Consider the following 13,783-nt stretch of genomic DNA (forward strand, 5'->3'; position numbering starts at 1 on the left):
GCACACTGATCATGTGCATGGATTGTAACCACGTATTGGCAAATAAGGTTGCCTACTTGAATGTGCACAATTTAGATCAAGAGATATATATGAGCAATTTTCTAATTTTCTGACAAATAATGTGAATACTTTTTAGGTACCAGTAGTGAATTAGAATTTTGCTTCAATCAATTTGACCAGAATTTCTTGTAAAATTTGAAAAGAATATTTCTTCAAAAGAAATGCAAGTGCTGCACAAAGTAGCCTAACAGGACAAGTTCACCTGTGAAGGTGTAAGGGTTGAGAGAATGCAGCAATCAGTAGAACACATTTAATTAGGTAAAGTTAGGAAAATTGGACATCTGTTTAAAAGATATGAAGTTTTGAAGTTTCAGTTCTGCCATCGCTGGATGTGAAGACTACTACAGCTTGTGATGTCATGTGTGTATAACGATATAAAAGGAAAGCATGAAGAAAATTCAACATATCTTCATTTTTTTCATATAATGATCCTGGATTATCTTCTGAATCTTCTGAAAGAGGCAAGTCAAGTGCTGGATTCCAGCACTTGACTTGCCTCTTTCAGAAGATTTTTTTTTTTTTCTGATGAAAGGCAGGGGGAATGATATTACCCTTAACATACATACATGTAGGTATCGAGTCGAGGGAATGTGCACTTTTTTCAAAAAATGAAATTTAGTGGAATACTCTTTTATATTTTCCTTATATCGTTCTACGCATGTGACATCACACACTTCAATACTCTTCTCATCCAGCAGTGACTGTGCAGAAACTTCAAAAATTCATAACTTTTGAATGGATTATCTGATTTTCCTCATATTCCCTTTATGTGTTCTACTGATATTCCTGCATTCCCTCAATCCCTAATGTTCATGAAGGTGGACTTGTCCTTTAAAAAGTGAGTTCATAAATTTGTGATGTATATGAAGAGCAGGGGTGTATCCAGGATTTTTTCTGGGGGGGGGGGGGGGTCGTGATCACAATTTTTGGACCTTTACCTTTGCAAGGGAGCGGAGCGACCGAGTGGGGGGAGGGTGCCTCCCACGGTAGGGAGTTTTTGAATTTTATATCTTAAAATGGGGCCATTTGGGGCATACAAAAGTGACTTTTTCGGCATACCGTACTTAGAAAAACCCATTTATGTTAAAATTGGTGATAAGACCTGTGTTGGTCACTTACAAGTTCGTGAATCGGTATGTTCAAAACTGTAAAATTTATTCAAAAAAAGTTGCTGACTAGCTACACCTTCCTAGAGTACAATTTGCTGGAACACCACCTGGCCAATTTTTTTTTCCCTGTTGTATATACATTGTAGGGTAAAAAGCCCTCGAAAAACAAAAATATCTTTTACAAAAAGTTGGACCTTTTGAAAAATTTTTTTGGGGGGGTCGTACGACCCTCCCGACCCCCCCCCCCCCCCCCCTTGCATACACCCATGAAGAGATGAGCTGAAATTTGAGACCAGCAATTGTTTAGTTGTTATGGAAACCCATCTGGAAGGTTTTCTTTGTGTGTCTGCAAAGTAAGACCCTTACCATCAGTCTTTTCTGTGGCTTTATTGCGTGAGGCCAGGAATTTTGTTCTCCAGAGGTTAATTGCCCCGATGTTGTCATGGTATGGTCTGTCCATGGAGCTATTGCAGCTCCATGGTCTGTCAAACCACACCTTGAGTATTGTGCAAGTTAAAGGGATTGTACAGTTTTGGTTGAGACCTAGCTTAAGATTTCTAACAATTTTTGGTGAGATGAGAAACTTTTTATGAAATATGAGAGAGAGCATGTAATTTTAAGAAGAATTCATATCAGCATCTATTTGATGAAAATTGGTTTTGAAATGGCTGAGATATCCAAAAAAGAGATTCCTCCTAAATTTAATGGTATCCTCTGTACTATTTCATAATTATGAAATAGTGGTTTCCTGGTACAGTATCTCGAAAAGATTTAAAGCCAAATTCTCATCTCCACCAATACTAAACTATCCCTTTAACTGTCTACACATTTATTGCAGACTCTACCTACTTGTGAGGATATTAAAAACTTGGATCCGCTTTCGAAGGCATGTAGAGCTAGATATCATGGTATCTATTTGTATACTAGTATTAATACCTCACACTGATAAAAATGTCTACCAAGTTGTATGTGGGACAAAATTTGACCGAGCATGTTCAAAAAGAAGATCTGTATGTAAATACTGACCCCAAATTTGTTTGGACCCTGATTGTGGGCCATTCTGGATCTACAATTGACAATGTTGAACTTGTACATTAAATTGTATTAAATTTATACTCGAAGTAGACTTCTATGTATGGTACTTTATACATATATGGTGCCCGTTTATAAACTGTAGAAGTCTCTCTGAAGTATATATATATAACACATATATCATTATAATATATATACCAGTGTATTTAATAGTGTGTATATATATATTTATACATAAACAGGCAAAAGTCCTCTTAGATGCCATAGTTACCCTTACTTGGCAGAGCACAAATAAACATGGTCTAGACGTAGAGATAAATTACAATTAATAGTGCAAAATGAATGTCTCCTTATTGACTATCTGAGTCTCAGTATCTGCCCGCTATAAAGCTTGGTGACAACTTGCAGTTTGACCACGTCATTTCAAGAAGACGAAGTCCTCGAATCTGCCAGGAAAAAAAAAAAAAAAACTTGAATTATAAAACTACTACAGTACATGTACTATCTAATAGTATTGCATATATTTATTAGACTATTTAGAGTTTTCAAGTATATAAAACACACGATCAAAGTTCGCTTACCATTGGATTACTTCTAGTATTCCCTTGTAAACAGTTCGGACCAGAGGCGCGACTCGATCTATGCAAAGGGCGTGTGGCTATGTCAGTGAAGTGCCAGTGCATTGACCGAAAGACAGTCTGTATTATTTTATCGTCGGGAATGGGCGGGGAATCCCCTCAAAACTTCAGTCAAAAATCAGCAATGTCGGAAAAACTCCTCCAGACAAACAGATTTTTCTGTTTAATGGGTGCACTACAGCAAGCCCCTGGGAGCCGGGGGTGCTGGGGGTGCTGCAGCACCCCTGACTTTTTGAGCAGGGGGGCAAAGCACCCCTGTGAAAAATAAAAGTTGGGGGTGCTTCTGCACCCCCAACTTATATCTTTTTACAGGGAAATTTGCTTCTTTTTTTTAAATAGAAAATTGCCCAAATATCCCACCCAAAGTGTGCATCAGATTGCTGAATTTCACTTCTGAAAATGCGAAATCCCCATAGCGTGGGAGGGGTATCCCCCTCCCACGCAGAACAAGCTTAAAGTGCAGACAGCACTATTAAAGCATTTCCATTGTCCCTGGATATTTTGCTTTTCCTACTTTTCTATTGATTTTTTTTTTAATATGCTATACCTGAAGGGCTCACTAGATTGCTGAATTTCAAATCTAAAAATGCAGAAGTTCCCTCATTAGGGGGAGGGTACCCCCTTCAGGAGAGCATCGATGGAGGGGGCAGCATATCATGTTGACCCCCCCCCCCAGTAATTTCCAAGATGTGGATTTTTTTTTTTATTCGACACTGTCCCAATCTTCATACAACGTGTGCACCTGTCAATTCTGAAATGCGAAATCTCCCTTGTATTGGAGGGAAATACCCCCTCTCACGATATTTTCCTTTCTATTCTAGAGTAATGCAAAAGCTCCCTCGTATGCAAGGGTGCGGGGTAGTTGCCATGATATTACCCCCCTCCAATAATGATTTTCGGAATGTCGGAGATTTTCTTGTTTTTTGTGATGGAAAACTGTCCAAATATTTTACCGAAACTGTGCACGGCATTGTTGCAGTTCAATTCTAAAAAATGGGTTTATACCCCTTCCACATCCTCCCCCTTTGGTCCTTTCCCATAAGATTGGCATATCTCCGAATGATTTCTTTCATCAAAAGATCTCTCATTTCTGTTCAAAAAATGCAAGATAAATTTTCTCGTGTGGGAATATAATATCCTCCTTTCATTTAGGCCCTAACCATTTCCCCGCTTAGTTCCCCTCCATACGTTCCATAGACGTAGTAGTAGTACACTTCTTGGATTGATTATTTCCCTACTTCCACCAAAAAAATGTGTTTGCGAGACAATGTCAATTGGATTCTAAAAATAACACAGTTTCCTCATACCAAATAGCATTAATCCTGGAATAAAAATATTGGGTGGGAGCTATGCAAAGCTTTGCCCCCACCCTCCCAATCCCCCCCCCCCCTCCCCCCCCCCCAAAAAAAAAAAAAAAAAATTCCCACGATGTGGAATTTTTAATTTTTAAAAAAAATAGAAACTGTCCAGATATTTCACCAAAAGTGCACAAGATCGTTTAATTTCAATTCTGAAAATGGAAAATGACCCTGGGAGGGATACCCCCTCCCCCCCCCCCCTTATAGGCCAACTTCCATCCACTTAGTAGACTTTTGAGATCGACACTTTTTGAATATTTCATCAAAAAGTGCCCCCCCCCCCAGATCTGTCACTTCAATTTAAACAAATCCAAAAGTTCCAAAATGTGGGAAGGGGATATTCTCTTTCAGTTTACCCTTATTCCCCTGCTACATTTAGTGGGCTTATGCTTCTTTGTTTGACAGTTTTTCAAATACTCTATCATAAATGACTGTTGTGTAGAGACAAAATATTTTCATTTCAATCCTTAAAATACAAAGGCTCTCTCGAATGGGATGGGTTAGGGGATGGGGGACGACCCCTTCTAAAATCCTCCACCTTGCTGTATTAGCCTCCACCCCTTGCATTGATTATAGCTACATTACATTACATATTAAATCAAAAATATGCGCCAGAAATTCCACATCTTTGAATCACAGTCAAAAAGATGCAAAAGCTCTCTCTTGTAGGAAGGGGATACATCCTCCCACATCCTTCCCCCGCTTGGTCTCCCTCCATAGATGTCTTAATACACTTGTCTAATACAAACTCCAGGATATTCCACCAAGATTTTGCATCAGATCATTAAACATTGTACAATGTATATTCCAATTCTAAAAATGCAAAAGCTCCGTCGTTTGGGAGGGGGCTACCCCCTCCCAACCCCGCCTTCTCAACTTCCTTACATTTATCACACAGTGATGATGCATACCTAGAACAAGAGCTGATTATACCCCGATTTAATGGTCATTCACATTTCTGTGAATATTTATCTTTCATACTTTTTTTTAAATTTCAAAAGTGTGCACCAAATCACTGAATTTCAGGTCTAAATATCCAAAATCTCCCTTGTGTGGGAGGGGGATACCCCCTCCCACACCCTCCCCCTTATGTCCCCTTCCATAGACTTATACAAAGCAAAGACCAACAAACGATTCTCTGATACATATATATGGGGATAGTCCATACCATGATTGTGCATCATATCGTTGTAATTAAATTCTACAAATGCAAAAGCTCCGTCGCATGGTAGCCACCTCCCATCCCCGCCTCATCAACTTCCATACAGTTATTTCACAGTGATGACGCACACATGGAACAAGAGTTGATTGTAACCCAATTTATTGGTCATTCACATTTCTGTGAATATTTTATTTTCATACTTTTTAAAAATATCCACCAAAAGTGTGCGTCAGATCCCTGAATTTCAGATATGAAAATTCAGGATCTCTCCAGGGTGGGAGGGGATACCCCTCACAGTGATGACGCGCACACGGAACAAGAGTTGATTGTAACCCGATTTAATGGTCATTCACATTTCTGTGAATATTTTTTTAAATACTTTTTAAGAAATTTCACCAAAAGTGTGCACCAGATCGCTGAATTTCAGGAATGAAAATTCAAAATCTCTCCAGTGTGGGAGGGGGATACCCCCTCCCACACCCTCCCCCGTAGGTCCCCTTCCATGGACTTATACAAAGTGAAGACACACACAAGAATCAAGAGGTGGGGCGTTCAGCAATTCATCCATGAACATAGTCCACGAGTATTCACTTTTTTTTTCTTTGATTGAAGAATGTCAAAATTTACCACATAAAGTGTGTTCAATTTCAATAAGAGTGCAAAAGTTTCCTTGTGTGGTAGACACCTAGATGGCTTTCTCACCCTCGTTTCGATGTCCCCATCCCCTCCCTTCACCTCCCCTGCCCCCCCCCCCCCCCCCCCAATATACTAAAACGCTGCTAATATGGTCCGGCAACCGGGGTGGGTCAGGGGTTCAGCACCCCTGTGGAAAAAGTTGCTCCCAGGGGCCTGCACTACAGTGTACATGCTATGGCCATATAGACCCTATATCTAGTAGATAAGTACAGTAGGCGACCCAAACAGACCACACAATGAAAAGTTTTGAGAATTTTGCATTCACGCACTTCCTCGTTCCTTGTAGTTGCTTCAGGGAGTTGTGGGACTTCCCTGCATACAGTTGTGGGACTTACCTGCATACAGTGTTTGCAATATACAGTATACTTCTCGTAATGTTACCATTACCATGGACCTACTCTCTGTTAGTACCGGTAGCTCCATGGCGGTGTTACCAAAGATCGTACACTCCAGTGTGAAGCAGAGACTCCAACTCTCCCGCCGAAAACCCATGTTTGCAAAATCTCAGTTCTCCCGCTTGAGATTTGATTTCTCCCGCCCTGGCTCTGTGTCTCCCGGTGGAAAGGATTTCTTACTTATTGCTATCGTATGTTGAAAAATTAAGCCTTAGATAGCACCAAAGAACACTTAGAACCCTATAGGAACTTCGCGCTTCGCACACATCAACTTGGAGTCTCCCGTTTGCTAGGGGTTTCGGGCGGGAGAATCTCCAGATCAGAAGGTGCTTAGGGTTGGAGGTATTGGTGAAGGATCTTTAATAACAGTACGTACAGTGCAGCTAATAGTATGTTTTTGCTGCTGATGTTGTTGTTGTTGTTGTTGTGATTTTAAAGCGTGTTTCATTCAGTTGTGAATATTTATGCCTAATACCCACTAAAATTCAAACTAATATCTTAATTGTTTTCATTGAAAGAAAACAAATTCAAATTAATGAAATGGAAAAGAGAGTGCAATGTGCCGGTAGTTAAATCTACCAGCAATCTAGGATTCTAGGCTCTTTATGATACTGGATAGCTCATCCTCACTCGTTCACTGTAAAATACGTTAAGCCCAAACCTCTTTTACTCTTAGTTAAGTCTAACTGCGACCAGTATCACAAAGAATTTGTCACTCCACCTCAAGTTTTAAGATCAACTTATAGACGGTGTTTGATTTCAATAATGTTTTGTGTTTCAAATAAAATTGACAATTTTGGAGACTTTTTTACATTTTTTCGTTCTGTAAATTTTGATAACACTAAATTACTCAAGTGAATTCTGAACACATTAGATAATATGATTATCGAACGGAGAAACCAACGGCATAGGCCCTATACAATAATTTTAAGTCGCCGATCTTTAAGGACAAGTCTACCTTTATAAACACGTGGATTGAGTGAATGGAGATATATTAGTAGAACACATCAGTGAGAGTCATGAGGAAAGTCGGACAATCCGTTCAAAAGTTATGAATTTCTGAAGTTTCTGCTCAGTCACTGGTGAGAAGACTGCTATATAGCTTACATTGTGATGCCACATGTGTACAATGCAGAAAACATAAAGAAAACTCCACATATTACTTTTAGAGAGTTTCTCAAATTATAGGTTTGAATTTTAATTGGCCTCTTTCAGAAGGTAATAGGGGGATTATTTAACATCTATACGTCAGTGACAAGTCAAGGAAATGTGCGCTTTTTTTTTCGAAATTTTTTGTTGTTGTGACATTCTCTTTATTTTCGTATATCGTTATACACATGTGACATCATACGCTGCAGTAGTCTTCTCATCCAGCAGTGACTGTGCAGATACTTTCAAAAAATTTGAACGAATTGTCTGATTTTCCTCAAACTTTCACTGATGTGTTCTACTATTGCTGCATTCACTCAATCCAACTGTCAAGTTCGACTTGAATTATACTTCGTGAAAAACCCCAAAGCGTAGCCGCCTGAATGCAAAGTACCGTACAACTGTTGAGTGTAAAATGTAGCATCTATTGCCCAGTGATGGCATTGGTGTTAATTTAATGTTAATAAATGTATAAGATTATGAAAATGTCACGGAAAAGAACAAAATATGATTATGATTATGTTTTATGTGAAAAGAAATTCAGTATAACTCATTCAGAAAAATATCTAGGAATAATTATCAATGAAACACTCAACTGGAACGATCATTGTAATGAAACGTATGTTAAATGTAGTAAAATTATTGGTGTCATGAAAAGGAATTTTTTACATTGTCCCTCACATGTTTTAATCAATTTATATAATTCTCTTATCTACGTCCATGTTTAGAATATTGTGCTGCTGCATGGGATCCATACAGATTATCTCACATGAACGTACTTGAGCGTGTTCAGAAGAGGTTTGTTAGATTATTGTTTCGTGACTGGGAAACAGGTTATGATACATTGTTGCAAAAGATACATTTCTCGATATTAATTACAAGACGTAAGTATTTCAGACTTATAATGTTTTACAAAATGATAAATGATATAGTGAACACTGGACAACAAAGAATTACACGAGAGAACAGATTTGGTAGAAATGATCATATTAAGAAAGTATATATCCCGTTTGCAAGAACTGATTATTTCAAATGTTCTTTTTATCTCAAGACTTCACAAGAATGGAATTCATTGCCAAGTAACATTGTAGCCAGTACATCTCTTTCTCGCTTTAAATATTTATTAAGACAATTTTTATGTATGTGAATTCATTCTACAATGTATCATGTATATCATATAAGTCTCATTTGATGAATTTTAACCTTACTCTGTCCGGTGCAATATTAATGTGCATATACTATGATATAGATTGTTTTTTTATGTATTCGTCCATGTTTTAATATTCCGCTAGTATACCCAGCAATATGGTTTGTTGTCTTAGATGATTATTCCTCTCTTGCGATATCACTTATTTACATTTTATCCTGGTTACCCATTTTTTGTGCAATATATTGCTGTTCCGAAGGCCAGAGTTTGATTTCATTGTCATTTTACAATAACTGTATTATATTTGTACCTATATGTATTTAGATTTTTGTATTTTAATGTACCAATCATAATTTTTAATTTGTTTAATTTTGTGATGATGTACTCCAGGGGTGCAGACATGCATGGGTATTCGTACCTTTTTTTGCACCCCTAGACATGTTGTTTTTGATTTGTCTGAATAAATACAATACAATACAATACAATACAATACAATACAATACAATACAATACTTATAACACTTCATAACATAAAGATTCACAAAAGTGATGGGGGGGGGGGCGGTCTGTCCGTGAGTGGCACTCTCGAACCTTCGGATCCGATATTTCGTCTTCGACTTGATCGACTCCTCGGGTCCGAACTCATGAAAGCGAGAGGTGAGATCTCATCTTCCCGCCTGTTCGTCCAAGAGTTAGGCCAGAAGTTGAGTAAATAGCAATATTTTTTTAGATAAATGCAGACTGTCTTGGCCAAACAGACATTTAGCAATTAATAGACTGTGAGAGAACTGCTACACAAATGTTCGCTTATTTAAAAAAAAAAGAAGTCCGTATCCAGCATTAACAACGCATGCCATGGGGAGTAAGCATAAGCAGTGCAATAACATATATGGATGAGTTTAAATTGTCCTTTGGTCGAAAATTCGTCTATGTAACTTATGCCATGAATACAAATAAAAGTAGATCTACTTTTAACTTTTTACCCCAAAAGCTTTCTATGCACAGAGCTATTATAGTGCTGTTCCCGAATATTGTTTTGCTGCCTTGGTCACTAAGTTATCATAACTTGTTTTGCTGCCTTGGTCACTAAGTTATCATAACTTAATCCGCTGTTTAAAAAAAAAAAAATATATATATATATATTTATAGCGATAATTATACAAGAGATATGCCTTTGAATTTCAATTAGATTGTCAACTTCAACAGCAAAATTTCTTTCAACGGCTGGACGACCGGTTTTGTAGGAATGTGTAGGTCCATTATTGTTTGTATAGCGTACAAGAACAATCACTCCTGATGAGCAAAGACTTTGAAGTTGGCGTAACCCTTCCGAACAGTCCTCACTTGGTGAGTTTCATCCATCAGTACTATGCTTTCCATTAGTCATTGCATTTCACATTTATTGATAAATAATATTGTAATATAGCTTGCTTTCTTCGCAATGAGTGAACTCATTTACCGATAACATTTTTCTCAAGTCTATCGACACAAAAAGGAGCAGCTCTAAATGCCAATACGTATGTTATGCTAATAGCCTCTTCTCTCCTCCGATAAAATAGGTATATTCAATTTTTGAACTTTTTATTTAATTTAAAAATCTTATTGTCCAGAGTTGACATTGAACTATTTCCTTGATAAGGAACTGCCATTCAATCTTTCACGTCTTCTTTGAAAAGGTGATTTCAAGGACTTTCTGTCCGCATTTTCACCATGGCACGTATAATAAATCCGAAGATATTTTCTTCACGTATATCTATACATTACCTCTTAAAGTGCTCAAAGGGATGTGCGCCTTAGATGATTACAATATCTTGTTACTCAGAAGGTTTGTAAATCCAAAAACGGGGGGGGGGTGTATTTTTATTTTATTTTTTCCGAAGTTTCGCTATACTATATAGTGCTAAAATAAGGTTCGTATTTCTGATGGTTCTTGATCGTTCTTTTCTTTCTCGTATCAACAAATCTTAATATGTCATTTCAATAGGGAATTTGTACGTGTCGAAATACATACCTTCGGAATAAAGGACTTTTTTTAATTTTAGGTTTAACGAACCTTTTGAATAATGAACATCAACCCTTCAGCGCACTTGCAGGCGCACGCATATGGCGTGTCATAAGTTTCCGATGAAGTTTGAATGACAAAATCGAGGACTTTTCTGCAATTCAAAGGTCTTTCACACTATCACTCCAGTTTGTATTAGCCTGACTCTTATTAACAACAATTTTAATTTTACAGCTTGTCTCAACATGCAAGTATTTTTTTTACTAATCAAATATTACCCCAAAGATGATCGTTGTTTCTTAGGAAACAGCTCAGCCAAGAACAACGTTCTCTTCTCTATTAAACAGAATGACGACTTCGTCAAGTAATATTTGTGATGAAAGGAATTTTCTCGTAAGACAGAACCAGACCTCCAAATGTTAAGCTAACCATCAATGTAAATTTATATGTAAGGGACCCCCGTAAAACAGCGCTGATACAATATCAGTGCTGAGTAGGGTCATCTCTCCGTTGAAGGCCTATTTTGTGTAATACATCTTTGCTTGTATACACTTTTTTAATGATGGAAAATAAATGCAATACAGTACAACATGTAAATTGCCCGTTTTCGGGAATTCGAGTCAATGTATGGATATCCACACTTTCAAATTATAAGTTAACAAGATTATCTACATAAATAAAATCACAACTACATGTATATTAAACAAAAAAGCGGGATGTCCTTAAACATACAAAAAAAAAGCGAAAAGTGTAAGTTTGCCACTTTAATTGTGAAAGACCATTTTTGGGTTGCATTAAACATGCATTAGAATATCAGCTCTTTCCTCAATACAAAAAAAAAAGTGTAATTTAGTTTGCTACTTTAATTGTGACCGACCATTTTTGGGTTGCATTAAACATGTACACCTGTATTAGAATATCACCTCTTTTCTCAATTTGACTCGAAATGTTCGATTTAAAAAAAAAAAAAAAGAAGAAAACTATAACATCACCCTTTGACGTCTCCGCAAAAGAGAAGACATCTCGAAGATTTCGCGTCGACTTATATACCCGCGACTTCCGGGCAAATAAAATTACCTGCTTGTTTGGAGACTTCTTGGACGTCACACTGGAGTCGAATTCCAGCTCAATTCTTGGTCTTTCCAGTCGCACCAGTCGTCTCCTCCAATGAGATGGGCCCGTAAGTCTGAGGTAATTTGCATTCATTAGTTGTTGCCAGGTAGGAGAATGCGGGCGGAGTTTTCTTTTTGTCAGAATGAAGTATTTTCTAGGCCCTGTCACACCTTTCCGGGCAAGCTACGCGGGCGTGTTGCATGTAGGGATTTTCCAGCACGCAGGATGATTTTCTACGGGCGAACAAGGATTCGAGCGAATTTAGCGTGCGTCTTACCTGTGGGACGCGTGCTACTTGCGTTCTACCTCGTTTTAGTAACGGGCAACACACGGGCACTTCGAAGTATCCAAGTTACAACTACGTGTTACCCGCGTAGGAGTTGCCTGAAAGGTGCTGCCGCTACGGACCTTCTACTTAGCTGCGTGATTGAACCTCTGCGGGCAATCCCCATGACTCACCCGGAACAGGTTTTGAGCATGCTCAAGGGCTTGTCACATCTTTGCGGGCAAACCTTGCTTGTGACTTGAGGGTGGCAATAACTATTTTTGCTACCAGCAGGTCCCCGCATCAGATGGTCCGCACCTGACAGTACCTAGCACGTAGTCGCCCGTAATTGCCCGGAGGTGCGCACTCAAGTCCGTTTTACCCGCACCCAAACTTTGAGAATGCTCAAAACTAGCGGGGATTGCCAGCAGAAGTTCTCGAAGAACATCAGTAGGAGGCCCATAGCTGCCACAAGTCACAGGTAGTTAACTGCTTGAAGTACGTAGGTTGCCCGTGGATCTGTGCCTATGCGCGGGACACGCGTTTAATCTGCGGGTATTCTACAAGCATAATACGGGTGTTTTACTGGCAAGGAATGGTGTCGACACTGCCAACATCAGTGTAGCTGGTGTGGGCCATCTGCAGGGACTTCTGGGTAGCAAAAATTGTTTACGCAAGTCACACGCAAGGTTTGCTCAGAAATGTGTGACAGGGCCTTATCTCAGTATTTGTGCATACCATTTTAATACAATACAAAACTCCTTCAGTTTCAGGTTACTGGTATGCAAGTGTACATGGCCGGCGCAGCCGTGGGCGCCGTGGGGGCTCGGGCCCCCACACTTTTTGTGCACCATACAAAGGAATACATAAGGTGTCATCACTTTGGACCCCCACACTTTTTTTAACCCGGAAGTACGTAAGTGGCACTAAAATAGAAATAGATAGGGATCTTGAAGTATGGCGGCGGTAAGGTTATGTTTTTTCTCTGAAGACCTTTTTTTTTTTTTTTTTTTTTTGCTTGTTAGCTCATGAATGAAACCCGGAAGTGGGCCCCCCACACTTTTGAAAACACTGCGCCGGCCCTGGTGTATACATTATTGTATAGTTTTTACTTGCCGATTGTGATTTTGTTATGTGTATCCTATAAGGTATGTGACGAACAACATTTGTACGCTACAGACATTCTAAATAAACCTGTATCAAAATGATTTCCTCCTTTATTTCTACCGTTTAAATGGTAGAAATAAAGTAGACAATCTTCTGGCTGCTTTCTAATGCTACATGCAAATTTGACAAAAAAGACTTACAAGGTAGAACTGCATTTATATGGATGAGTTACTATAATTAGTTCTCTTTTTATGTAATCAAGGAAATATTAAATGTAATTCAGACTATTATACGTACTAATCACTTATATAGACTCCTTGTAACATCGTGTCTTTTTTTAAATGTGGGATTGAAACTAAGGCGGTCATGTGAACATGATTTTCAAGTATTCAAATTGATGGAGTGAAGTCCACACGAACTAAAAGTAATAGTCTGATGAGAAAGATTTGATTTTTTAAAGTACAACAGTGGCAATTTGATGAAAATCTGATAAAAATTAAGATAGATAAGAAATTGCAAAGTTATGCTAATTTTCATAAAATACTTCTTG

Source organism: Diadema antillarum, unplaced genomic scaffold (assembly GCF_040938485.1).
Source record: "Diadema antillarum isolate AM-2024a unplaced genomic scaffold, OU_Dant_1.0 seq00000301_RagTag, whole genome shotgun sequence".
Taxonomy (NCBI): domain Eukaryota; kingdom Metazoa; phylum Echinodermata; class Echinoidea; order Diadematoida; family Diadematidae; genus Diadema; species Diadema antillarum.